The 12,754-nt window shown below is 38.2% G+C and overlaps 1 long non-coding RNA gene across 3 annotated transcripts in view; it reads left to right on the top strand.

The window, feature by feature from the left end:
• LOC141277848 (uncharacterized) overlaps positions 1-12,754 on the top strand; it is a 105,447-nt gene that overhangs the window by 72,733 nt on the left and 19,960 nt on the right. The gene's annotated exons all lie outside the window — the stretch shown is intronic.

Genomic DNA, 12,754 nt, shown 5'->3' with positions numbered 1-12,754 from the left:
TGTGATACTTGTATGTGTATCTTTTGAGTGGTAATTATTTTTTTTGTTTAATTCGAAACCAAGATAATAGTATGGATCTTTTAATTGTACCTTATTTGAAGCAATTTGAAGGCCAGAGGAAGCAAGATTATCTTTTAAATCTTGATAACACTTAAGGAGTTCATCAGTTGATTTTCCAGCCAAAAGAATATCATCCATATAATGAATGATATAGATACCAGGCCAACGAGCCCTAAGAGGGTCTACAGCTTGTGCAACAAATTTTTGACATAAGGTGGGGCTATTGGCCATACCCTGCGGGAGGACCTTCCATTGAAAACGTGGCATTGGGCCTTTAAAATTAATTACTGGGAGACTAAATGCAAAACGCTCTCTATCCTGAGGATGGAGAGGGATAGTAAAAAAGCAATCTTTAAGATCAATAATGATTTTAAAATAGCCAGCTGGAATGGCAATAGGAGAAGGCAAGCCAGGCTGTAAAGCTCCCATAGTAAACATTGTTTTATTAATTTCCCTAAGATCTTGGAGAAGTCGCCATGAGCCAGATCTCTTTTTTATCACAAATATAGGGGTATTCCATGGCGAAGTAGTGGCTTCTAAATGTCCAGCGGCCAATTGTTCCTGCACTAACTTTGTGGCAGCTGTAAGTTTTTCTTCTGTTAGAGGCCATTGGTCCACCCAAACGGGATCATTAGTTTTCCATCGTATTTTGTCCGCATGGGGCACAGGAAGGTCAATGGCCGCTAAGAAAAAGGCGAACTGCCTAGGCCCTGGCGATTTATGTTAGATGCCAGGGAAATAGGTCGTGTAATACCCTGATTATTTTTTCCTAAGCCTAAGCCTGGTAGAAACCCTTGGTTTAGCATTTGTTGGGTCACCACCTCATTGGGGCTGGCCATGATTAACTTTAATTGTGACAGGATGTCACGTCCCCAAAGATTCAACGGGATATGTGGCAAAATATAAGGTTGTACCTGTCCAGTATTACCTTCAGTATCTATCCATGTAAGAACTTTAGAACTCCGTTTAGGATTGGTAGAATGTCCTATGCCTTGTAAATGAGTTATAGACACTGTACAAGGCCAAGAGGAGGGCCAATATTTTTCCGAAATAACTGTTGCATCGGCTCCTGTATCGACTAAACCCTCAAATTTCTTTCCATCTAACCACAGGGTTAGGAGTGGCCTTTCAGGAGTAATTTGTTGGACCCAATAAACATCTGAGGAGCCAAAAGCAGCATCTGCTCTAGGACAATTAGTATGGCTCTTATTTAAAGAATTTAGGGGCAACAATACTAACTGTGCTATCCTTTGACCTTTAGGGATTGATATAGGGCCTTGTAAAGCAGATGCCAAAAGGGTAATTTGACCTGAATAATCATTATCAATAACACCAGGTATAATTTGGAGGCCAGCCAAAGCGGAACTACCTCTTCCTAAAATTAAACCAAAAGTATTTGGGGGCAGGGGGCCATAAACTTCTGTGGGAATTGGTTGTACTCCTTGTTCTGGGACTAATATTGAGTCGGTGGAGGCACAGAGGTCCAATCCTGCGCTTCCGGGTGTGGCTCGACAGAGGGAGCCAACATCTGGGTGCAGGGAACTTGTCCAGATTTTTGAGGAACAAACCGAATTGCCCCTTGGTTTGGTTCCAAGGAAGGGGCCAGGGGCTGGCCCCGTGAAAAGTTTCCCTGTTTTTTGGGGAGCAATTGGCCATTTATATCCGTTTTTGAAAAACATTCTGAAGACCAATGTTTGCCTCTTTTACAACGAGGGCAAACGGTGGTGGGAGGAGCCCGGGATTGATATTGGGGTTGTTGTGGGTTAGCCTTTAATGACTGTCCTTGTCTATGTAATGAACAATCCCGGGCAAAATGTCCAGGTTGTTTGCAATTATAGCAAGTTTTTTGTTGTTTATCTAGGACGGATGTATCTTTAATAAAATCTTTTAGAGCAGCTCCAATCGCAAGACCAACAGAATGGGAGGGACCAATTCCGGAGCACAACTTAATGTAATCAGCCAGGCTACCACCACGATGAGCCCGAAGGGCAGCTTGGCAGGCCGGATTGGCATTTTCATAAGCTAAATGTTTAACAAAGGCATTATCAGTTTCACTATCACCCACTACACGCTCGGCGGAGTCCGTGAGGCGGCTAATAAACTCACAATAAGGCTCTTCTGGTCCCTGGCGAATTTTTGCCAAGGAAGTTGTGGGCGAACCCTTAGGCGGAAGACGGCGCCAGGCCTTAAGGCCAGCATGTTGTATTTGAGCCAACAAACCAGGGGGAAAAGCAGCCTGAGACTCATTGGATTCATAGGGGGGACGGCCAAGTAATTTATCTCGGGTCCATGATCGGGAAGTTCTGTTTTCAGCATTTCTTTGGGCAGTTTCTCTACAATTTTCTGCAAATTCAGTGCGCCATAAAACAAAATCTCCCCCAGAAAGGGTGGCCCGAGCCAGGGTAAGCCAATCATTTGGGGTCAGCCAGCGATCGCTTAATCCCTCCAAGATTGCCAATGTATAAGGGGCTGTGGGCCCATAATTATTGACAGCAGATTTTAAATCTTTTATATGTTTTAAATTGAGGCGGCGATATTTATGTTCAAAAGGGCCGCCCCCAGAAGAATTATGAATATCTGGTCCCTCATCAGGTTCAGGAGATTCTTCTCCCTCTTCCTCTTCCCCTTCCTCACTATCTTCAGCTTGAATTTCACCTTGAGTGGGTAAATTTTGACTGCGAGTAACAGGGAAGGCTAACTTAATGGATCCTGGTTTTTGTCGAAGCGGGGGTTTATTGGGACCGTTCGAGACATTAAAAGAAGCACCTCAAGGGCCTTAAGCTCCTTTAGGAGATCCAAGCGTTCCCGTTTTTGTTGTAAAACATCTCTCAAAGAGGAAATTTCCTGGGTTAAGGCCATCTTAGCCTGTCGAAGGGGATCAATCAGGGGGGCAATGGGAGCAGGGGTGCTAAAGGCAGGCATCTGATGAGGAGTATTATAAGATGGTGGAGGCTTCAAAAGGGGGAATCCCCAGGGATCATCATTGCGATGATAACGAGCAGCCTGCTCATCGAGAGTTTCCTGATCTTGGGGGGAAAGCTGGTCATCATTGGGATCACCCTTAATAGCAGTAAGGGAAGGATAAATCTTTGGGATAACTTTATCATCTGTGGGATAATGATGACCGGTTTCTGGAATTTTTGGGAACTCTTCATTTGAACCCATATCAATGGTAACGGATGGACAAGCTGAATGGAGACGAGAGGCTGCTTTAAGAATTGTTTCCCCGATCTCTACAACCTTTTGGACATCGGGGTCAAAAAAATGACCCATGAGAATCTCCCTAATTAAATTCCAATACGAAAATGCAGTCACAGGCACTTTAGAAGGCCCAAAGGTTTGATAATAATCATTTAAACAATTTCCTACACGATTCCAGCATTTTTTATCTATTGTCCCTTCCTGTGGGAACCATGGGCAAACATCAGACAAGAACATAAAAAATTCACGCAAATCTTTTTTTCTAGCCTTAATCTTCCGCATCTTGAGGGAATCCTCGATCCCCTGAAGAAAGAGTTCATGGGAACTCAATTCCTGTCCCATATTTATAGCTCCGCTTACCTTATCCTCAGGTCACGACTGCCGAAGGGCGGCCAGTCCTCCGGGAACCTAATCAAGCTGCACTTTCGAGTAAGTCTCGCGGCGGCTCAGTGGGTGCCTGGCCAGGCGTTCGTAAGCGTGCTACCTCCGTCAGGATCCGTTCCTCGAGCCCCACGTTGGGCGCCAATTGTGTACGGCCCTGGGCGTCCCCGGGAGTCCCGACCAGCAGGACAAATCCTTGTGAGTCCGAGGAGGAACCTGTGGGGGTTGAAAAAAGGGGGAAGGGCAGGAGACGCGAAAGAATGGAGGCAAGACAGAATCCTGATCAAGCCTCAAACTTTTATTGCTGCGGTAGCTGTATTTATACACTGCAGAGAAAGGGGGGCGGGATTCAGAATGAGGGAAGTACTTGGCTAATCATCATTGGTGCTGCGTGCGCGGGCTTTCATTTTAGGCGCGAACTTCTATCTCATAAATCAGGAAGAGAAGCAGGGTGTCGGCCATCTTCTAATGGCGAAAACGTCTTGGCTCCCAACAGTAATGGAATTAATGAGGTTTCCTCCTTTATTTGATTTTTCGTCTTTTGTTTGATTAACCCATATAATTTGAAATTCTATATTTTAAAACAAAGAGACTAGAATGAGAATGTTCTAGAAGTTGTATCTCAGGTTCATGAAATGATGGATAAAGAGAGAAAAGTTATTTTAAAAAAATACTTGGATAACTGAGTATCAATAAGTAAAGTTTTATATTTACTTTGAAGTCATGTACCACTTTCCTGCTAGGAAAATGGAGACACTCAAACAAATCTTTAAGCTGTATACAAAAATACAGGCACAGAGCCAGAATATTGGAGATATTCTTAAATAAAATCCCAAGAAGGAATTTAATTTAGATAAGAAACAGATTTGAAATGAAGCAAAAGATGACCCACACCTGAACACACAGACACACAGACACACACACACATAATGTCTGTTATTCTCTTCATTTAACTCCATTCTTCTTGGTCCCATCTTGAACTGTCAATAAATTGTCCAGAAAACTGCAAGAAAAGCAACTCTGGTGAACATTTTGTCTGAGCCAGGGCAATAAAGAACACGAAGATTTTCTCATGAGGAATCCCATTTTCTCAAGTTTTTTGACTCATTTATTTATTTTTTTAATTTTTAAAAATTTTTAATTTTTTTGTTGGAGTATAATTGCTTTACAATGGTGTGTTAGTTTCTGCTTTATAACAAAGTGAATCAGTTATACATATGTTCCCATATCTCTTCCCTCTTGCGTCTCCCTCCCTCCCATCCTCCCTATCCCACCCCTCCAGGCGGTCACAAAGCACCGAGCTGATCTCCCTGTGCTATGCGGCTGCTTCCCACTAGCTATCTACCTTACGTTTGGTAGTGTATATATGTCCATGCCTCTCTCTCGCTTTGTCACAGCCTACCCTTCACCCTCCCCATATCCTCAAGTCCATTCTCTAGTAGGTCTGTGTCTTTATTCCTGTCTTACCCCTAGGTTCTTCATGACATTTTTTTTTCTTAAATTCCATATATATGTGTTAGCATACGGTATTTGCCTTTCTCTTTCTGACTTACTTTGCTCTGTATGACAGACTCTGGGTCTATCCACCTCATTACAAATAGCTCAATTTCGTTTCTTTTTATGGCTGAGTAATATTCCATTGTATATATGTGCCACATCTTCTTTATCCATTCATCTGTCGATGGACACTTAGGTTGCTTCCATGTCCTGGCTATTGTAAATAGAGCTGCAATGAACATTTTGGTACATGACTCTTTTTGAATTATGGTTTTCTCAGGGTATATGCCCAGTAGTGGGATTGCTGGGTCATATGGTAGTTCTATTTGTAGTTTTTTAAGGAACCTCCATACTGTTCTCCACAGTGGCTGTATCAATTTACATTCCCACCAACAGTTCAAGAGGGTTCCCTTTTCTCCACACCCTCTCCAGCATTTATTGTTTCTAGATTTTTTTGATGATGGCCTTTTTGACTCATTTAAAAGTATTTATGCAATTGTAATAATGATGTTCATGTTTTATCAAAATGTGTGGCGCTTCTCTGATAAGAAATTCTCACCTAGATGGTCTAACATACATTAAATCTATCCAAAATTCTTTCTGTAATATGGATTTATAGAAAGTGAAATGGGGCATCATGGTTGGTTTCCTTTTGTTAAAAAGAAAATAGTGTTACTTGTGCTAAAAGCCCACGATACCAAACCCAGATTTAATACCTGACCTAACTGCAGTTTTAACCTCTCCCAGAAATGTAATCACAGTGGAATGGTCTGGAATTTTCTGATCAAGTACCAGAAAAGTAATCTGTCATGTGGGTCCTCTCAATCCCCTAGAGGAAGAAGAAGCAATCTGTTTAATAAAACTGTTGCATTTCCTTCCCCCCAAAGGATGTCCTGTTTTGCTAAGTGCTCCCTTGCCCTACCCTTCTTCCTCTAAGAACCTTCCGTCTGTATAACCCCTCAGAGCACCCTCGTAGTTGCTGGATAGGATGCTGCCCAATTCATGAATCTCTTGCCCAATAAAACCAATACAGTCTTCAAATTTACTCAGTTGAATTTTGCTTTTTAACACTTTCAGTTTATTTGTCTGATGTCAAAAGCTGTAGATATTTATTGTCAAAAGTTTGAAAAAGTTAAATGAACAAAAGAAAAGAAAGCCCATTACCTGTGAATCTCTAATCTAGAGATAACCTCTGTTAACATATAAACACATGCTTAGAATTGCACATATTGCTTAGTTTTCTGTCTTTTTTCCTTATTAAGAAAAGTCCTTTAAAACAAACAAAATAATGAATAGAGACAGTTCTTTCAAATAATTTAAGTATTTTTAATCACAACGTGTCAATGTCTACATATTCTTATTCTTTTTGGCCAAATCATATTTCTGATAAATTTTGCTCTTTTCCTGTTTTTATTTCCCTCTTTCTAGGGGTGGGAATTCTGTTGGGTCAGAACAATGCATATTGCTTAAGGCTCAACTTATCTTTACATTTCATTCCTGTAATATTGTGATATGTTAAGAAATATATATTTGGTCTTGATCCTGGGCTCTCAGCCAGAGCTCTTAAAATCTTTGTAATTTCCTAAGTGATAAGAGCAATAGGAGCATCTTTCCTTATAATATTTAGTTTTTGTCCCTGGCTCCTGAAACTGCCTTTGGAGCCTAAAACTGAAAGGAGCTGCTTCTGTTATTCATATCAAGCCCCTTTCAACTGCACCTGTGTGTATGTTAATGAGGTAACTTTTGGAACACCTCTAAGGATGATGCTGGTTGCCAGGGGGGAACAAACCATGTGATTAGAGGGTTGAAACTTTCAACCCCCAGCCCCACCTCCAGAGAGGAGAGAGGGGCTGGAGGTTGGGTTAATTACTAGTATCCAGAGATTTAATTAATTATGCCTATGTAATGAAGATGCCATAAAAACCATAACTGAAGAGGTTCAGAGAGCTCTGAGTTTGTGAACATATAGAGATGCCAGAAGGTTCTGTGCCCAGAGAAGGTATGGAAACTCCATTCCCTTCCCATACACCTTGCCCTATGCATCTCTTCCATTTGACTCTCCCTGTGTTATATTCTTTATAATAAGTGAGTAATAGTAAGTCAAGTGCTTTCCTGAGTTCTCTGAGCCATTCTATCAAATTATCAAACCCAAGGAGGAGCTCAGGAGATCTCCAAGTTTAGAGCTGGTCAGTCAGAAGTACATGTGATAACCTGGGATTGTGTTTATCATCTGAAGTGGGGGAAAGTCTTGTAAACTGAGCCTATGCTAACTCTGTGCAGTTAGTATCAGAATTGTTTAATATAAGGGAAAAAAACCCTTACACATTTGACATCAGAAGTGTTGTGAGTAGGGAAAGTTGTTTTTCCTTTAATTCCTGAGTTTGGTATCTTAGCCTCACCAAACAACTTTTTAAATCTGCATACATTTTACTCTTTTTAAAAAATTGAACTATAGTTGATTTACAATGTTGTGTTAGTTTCAAGTGTATGGCAAAGTGATTCAGTTGTATATACGTATCTATGTATATTCTTTTTCATATTCTTTTCCATTATAGTTTACTTCAAGATATTGAATATATTTTCCTGTGTATAACAGTAGGTCCTTGTTGTTTATCTATTTTATATATAGTAGTTTGTATCTGCTAATCCCAAACTCCTGATTGATCCCTCCCCTGTTTCCCCTTTGGTAGCCATAAATTTCTTTGTCTGTGAGTCTGTCTCCGTTTTGTAAATAAGTTCATTGGTACCATTTTTTTAGATTCTACATGTAAGTGATATCATATGATATTTGTCTTTGATCAACTTACTTCACTTAGTATGATAATCTCTAGGTCCATCTATGTTGCTGCAAATGGTACTATTTCATTCTTTTTTATGGCTGAATAATATTCTGTTGTGTATATCTACCACATGTTTTTTATCCATTCATCTGTCAGTGGACATTTAGATTGCTTCCATATTTTGGCTATTGTAAATAGTGCTGCTGTGAACATTAGGGAGCATGTATCTTTTTGAATTATAGTTTTCACTGGCTATAGGCCCAGGAGTGGGATTGCTGAATCATATGGTAACTCTATTTTCAGTTTTTTAAGGAACCTCCGTATTGTTTTCCATAGTGGCTGCACCAATTTACATTCCCACCAACAGTTCCCTTTTCTCCTCACCCTCTCCATCATTTATTATGTGTAGACTTTTTGGTGATGGCCATTCTGACTGGTGTGAGGTGATACTTCATTGTAGTTTTGACTTGCATTTCTTTAATAATTCATGATGTTGAGCATTTTTCATGTGCCTGTTGGCCATCTGTATGTCTTATTTGGAGAAATGTCTATTTAGGTCTTCTGTCCATTTTTGATTCGGTTGTTTGTTTTTTTGTTATTGAGTTATATGAGCTGTTTGTATATTTTGGAAATTAAACCCTTGTTGGTTGCATCATTTGCAAACATTTTCTCCCAGTCCATATGTTGTCTTTTCATTTTGTCTATGGTTTCCTTTGCTGTGCAAAAACATATAAGTTTGATTAGGTCCTATTTATTTATCTTTGCTTTATTTCTATTGCCTTGGGAGAGTGACCTAAGAAAATATTGCTATGATTTATGTCAGAGAATGTTTTCACTATGTTCTCTTCTAGGAGTTTTATGGTGTCATGTCTTACCTTTAAGTCTTTAGGTCATTTTGAGTTTAATTTTGTGTATGGTGTGAGAGAGAGAGTGTTCTAACTTCATTGATTTACATGCAGCTGTCCAGCTTTTCCAACACCACCTGCTGAAGAGACTTTTTCTCCATTGTATATTCTGACTTCCTTTATCGAAGATTAATTGACCGTAGGTGTGTGGGTTTACTTCTGGGCTCTCTATTCTGTTCCATTGATCCATATGTCTGTTTTTGTGCCAATACCACACTGTTTTGATTACTGTAGCTTTGTAGTATTGTCTGAAGCCTGGAAGGGTTATGCCTCCCCTGCTTTGTTCTTTTTCCTCAGGATTGCTTTGGCAATTCTTGGTCTTTTGTGGTTCCATATAAATTTTAGGATTATTTGTTCTAGTTCTGTGAAAAATGTCATGGGTAATTTGATAGGGATTGCATTAAATCTGTAAATTGCTTTGGGTAGTATGGCCATTTTAACAGTATTAATTCTTCAAATCCAAGGGCATGGGATATCTTTCCATTTCTTTGAATTATCTTTAACTTCCATTATCAATGTTTTATAGTTCTTAGCATATAAGTCTTTCACTTCCTTGGTCAAGTTTATTCCTAAGTATTTTACTTTATTTTAGATGTGATTTTGAAGGGGAGATATATATATATATATATATATATTTTTTTTTTTACTTTCCCTTTCTGATAGTTCATTGTTAGTGTAAAGAAATGCAACATATTTCTGTATGTTTTTTCATATCCTGCTAAATTGCTGAATTCATTTATCAGTTCTAGTGGTTATTGTGTGGAGTCTTTAGGGTTTTCTATATATAGTATTGTGCCATCTGCATATAATAACAATTTTACCACTTCCCTCCCAATTTGGATACCTTTCATTTCTTTTCCTTGTCTGATTGCTGTGGCTAGGACTTCCAATACATTTTGAATAGAAGTGTTGAAAGTGGGCATCCTTGTCTTGTTCTAGAATTTAGCGGGAAGGCTTTTAGCTTTTCACCATTGAGTATTATGTTGGCTATGGGTTTGTCATAAATAGCTTTTATTATGCTGAGATATGTTCCCTCTGTACCCACTTTGGTATGAATTTTAATCATGAATGAATGTTGGATTTTATCAAATGCCTTTTCTGCATCTATTGAGATGATTATGAGGTTTTTGTCTTTTCTTTTGTTGATGTGGTGTATCATGTTGATTGATTTGTGTATGTTGAAACATCCTTATTATCCTGGGGTGAATCCAGTCTGATCATGGTGTATGTTTCTTTTTGTGTGTTGTTGAATTCAGTTTGCTAATATTTTGTTGAGGATTTTTGCATCTATATTCATCAAAGATATTAGCCTGTAATTTTATTTTTTGGTAGTGTCTTTGTCTGGTTTTGGTATCAGGTTGATGGTGGCTTCATAGAATGACAGTGGTTGTGTTCCCTCCTCTTCAAGTTTTGGAATAGTTTGAGAAGGATCAGTATAGTTCTTCTTTGTATGATTGGTAGAATTCCTCAGTGAAGCCACCTGGTCCTGGACTTTAGTTTGCAGGAGTTTTTTAAAATTACATAATCTGCATATATTTTATATAGTTAACATATTTAATAAAATTTGTGAGTAAATGTTATGAAGATATGTGACCAGAGTAATAACTACAGCTCTCCAAAGCCTCGTTTTAACTCTAAGTTGACATGACATTATTATTTCAAGGAGAATAACAGAATTAAATGTCTGGTGTAATAATTTATGAATATCTTGGTAAAATACTATTCTTTCCTTGATCTTTATATATCTAAACAGTATTCCAATATTCTAAACAATATTGATTTAGTATAATCAAAAATTATAATCACTAAAATCATCATTAGTACTCAAGACAATCAACTGAAAAACTCAGGATTTCTAAGAATCCATTAAAATTATATAAAACTGCCTTCCTACATGCCAGAAACAACCACTTAGAAACCATAATGGAAAAATATTTCAATTCATAATGACATCAATTATATGAAATACACGAGAATAACCTTAATAAGGGTAACCTATGGTTGGTTTTCCCCTTGAGAAAATTCTGATTTTACTCCTCACTGACTTCAGAGGAGGACTCAGTGATTGTTCATATACTCTCCATAGGAAATATACTCTTCAAAATATTTTTGAACTCGGTAGAATTTACTAAAAATATCATTGATTTTTGGGAGGAGGGTTTAGATGACTTTTTCCACAAAACCATACCCCTTGGGATGTCTGCACTCTTCTGTCCCTTTTTTGGTATATCAATTAAAGCAGGAGAGGTCTTCCTTTGACCCTTCCCTTTAAAATCTTGTAAACTAATAGGGTATGTAAATGGTTAAAAACATTTATATATAAAGAAGTTACAGAAACAGTAGAAGGGCCATTGCTTTTAATATATAGGTAGAAAAGGATATAAATAAATACATAGGAAATACAATGCTAATATTCTTATGAAAAATATTCAACCTTAAAAAAGAATTTCACATTAAAGAAATAATAAAACACGCCATTTCACTTAATAAATTGGTAAAAATTTAAAGGAAAAGATGAACACATTTGTTAACTTTCTGTGAGGTATATCTCATATCTTGGTGGTAGTCGAAATTGCTAGTATTCTAACAAGCAATTAGGCAATATTATCAAGAGTCTAAAATATAGCCCATCTCCTTGACTTACTTCAGAATCTCATGTCAGTTGAAATGTCCTCTTAACCTCCTTGACAACAGTTAAAATCTTACTATACCAGACAAAATTTTCTTCCTATGCCAGGTCTCTTGGTGGGTCAAAATCCCTAGTTAGTGCGATTGTCATTCCTTATGCAAAGACATGCGAGACCATTCACACTCTACTAGCAATAGATCCTATTTATTGAACAATTACTGTATTTTAGTATGTTTTCTGAGGGTTTCTCCACTTTTATCTCTTTTAATACTCATATAAGGTAGATACAGTTATTATTCTCATTTCATAGATGAGACAAAAAGTGGTTAACTAACTTTCTGAAGGTCATCCAGGCAATTTGACACCAGAGTTGAGCTTTAACCTCTGTGCTACACTGTCAGTAACAGGATGCCCAGCCTTAGCCTCACCTATCACTTTCCCCAAGCGTTCTACTCTTCACCCACACTAATTTTCTTTCCATACCCCAGATGTAACTGGCTCCTTGATTACTTCAGACATATGTTAATTATTCTACCTAGGGTCTTTATACTCATTCAACCACTCATAAAATTTATACTAAAAAGCTAGTACTAACATATTCCTCACGTTGTATTATTATGTTTTTGTTAATTATGAAAGAGACTTTTCATTGCCTACTCAATATCCTTCCTCCTCTTCTTAATAAAAAGATTCTTAGGTTTCCTTGAAGCTGCGTGTGACCATGTTTCTAAGTTCTCTCCAATGAGATGTAAGCTGTAGTTGTTGTAGGGGGCAGAGAGGAAAGTTCCTTAAATGGGGAGGGGGGTGGTCTTTTTGCCAGTGTCTTATTGCTGGAGCTTTAGCAGCCAGATTGTGACTCTGAGGGAAAAAGATAGCGAAGGGAAAAGATCCAAGAAGCCCAAGAACCTGGTGACTTCAGAAGCCACCATACAATCCCTGGGCTAATCACCCAATTTAGGTACACCTCTGTTATTAGGAGCTGGATGCAACTTCTCAGTGATACATTTGTCAAGGATAAAAACTGAATTTTACTTTTTTTTTTGGTATATATAATGTTACGATTTCAGGCCCTAGCATAATGTAGGCACCTCCCAAATATTTGTTCCATGTGTGAAATTTTTTGTATCATGAAAATGTAAGTAATATTATCATAAAATGCAATATAAGCAAACACTGGGGATTTATGACAATTTTTTCTCTTTAACTGGATCCTGTAATCACATTCAAGCAACCCTTTTTACATCATATGAAATATATGCATATACTTTTATTCACTTTTCTGTTTCATTTTTTACCATGTT

The sequence above is a fragment of the Tursiops truncatus genome, chromosome 2, assembly GCF_011762595.2.
Source record: "Tursiops truncatus isolate mTurTru1 chromosome 2, mTurTru1.mat.Y, whole genome shotgun sequence".
In the NCBI taxonomy this organism is placed as follows: domain Eukaryota; kingdom Metazoa; phylum Chordata; class Mammalia; order Artiodactyla; family Delphinidae; genus Tursiops; species Tursiops truncatus.
Note: the sequence above shows the minus strand (reverse complement) of the source record. Positions and strands in the feature narration are given on the sequence as shown.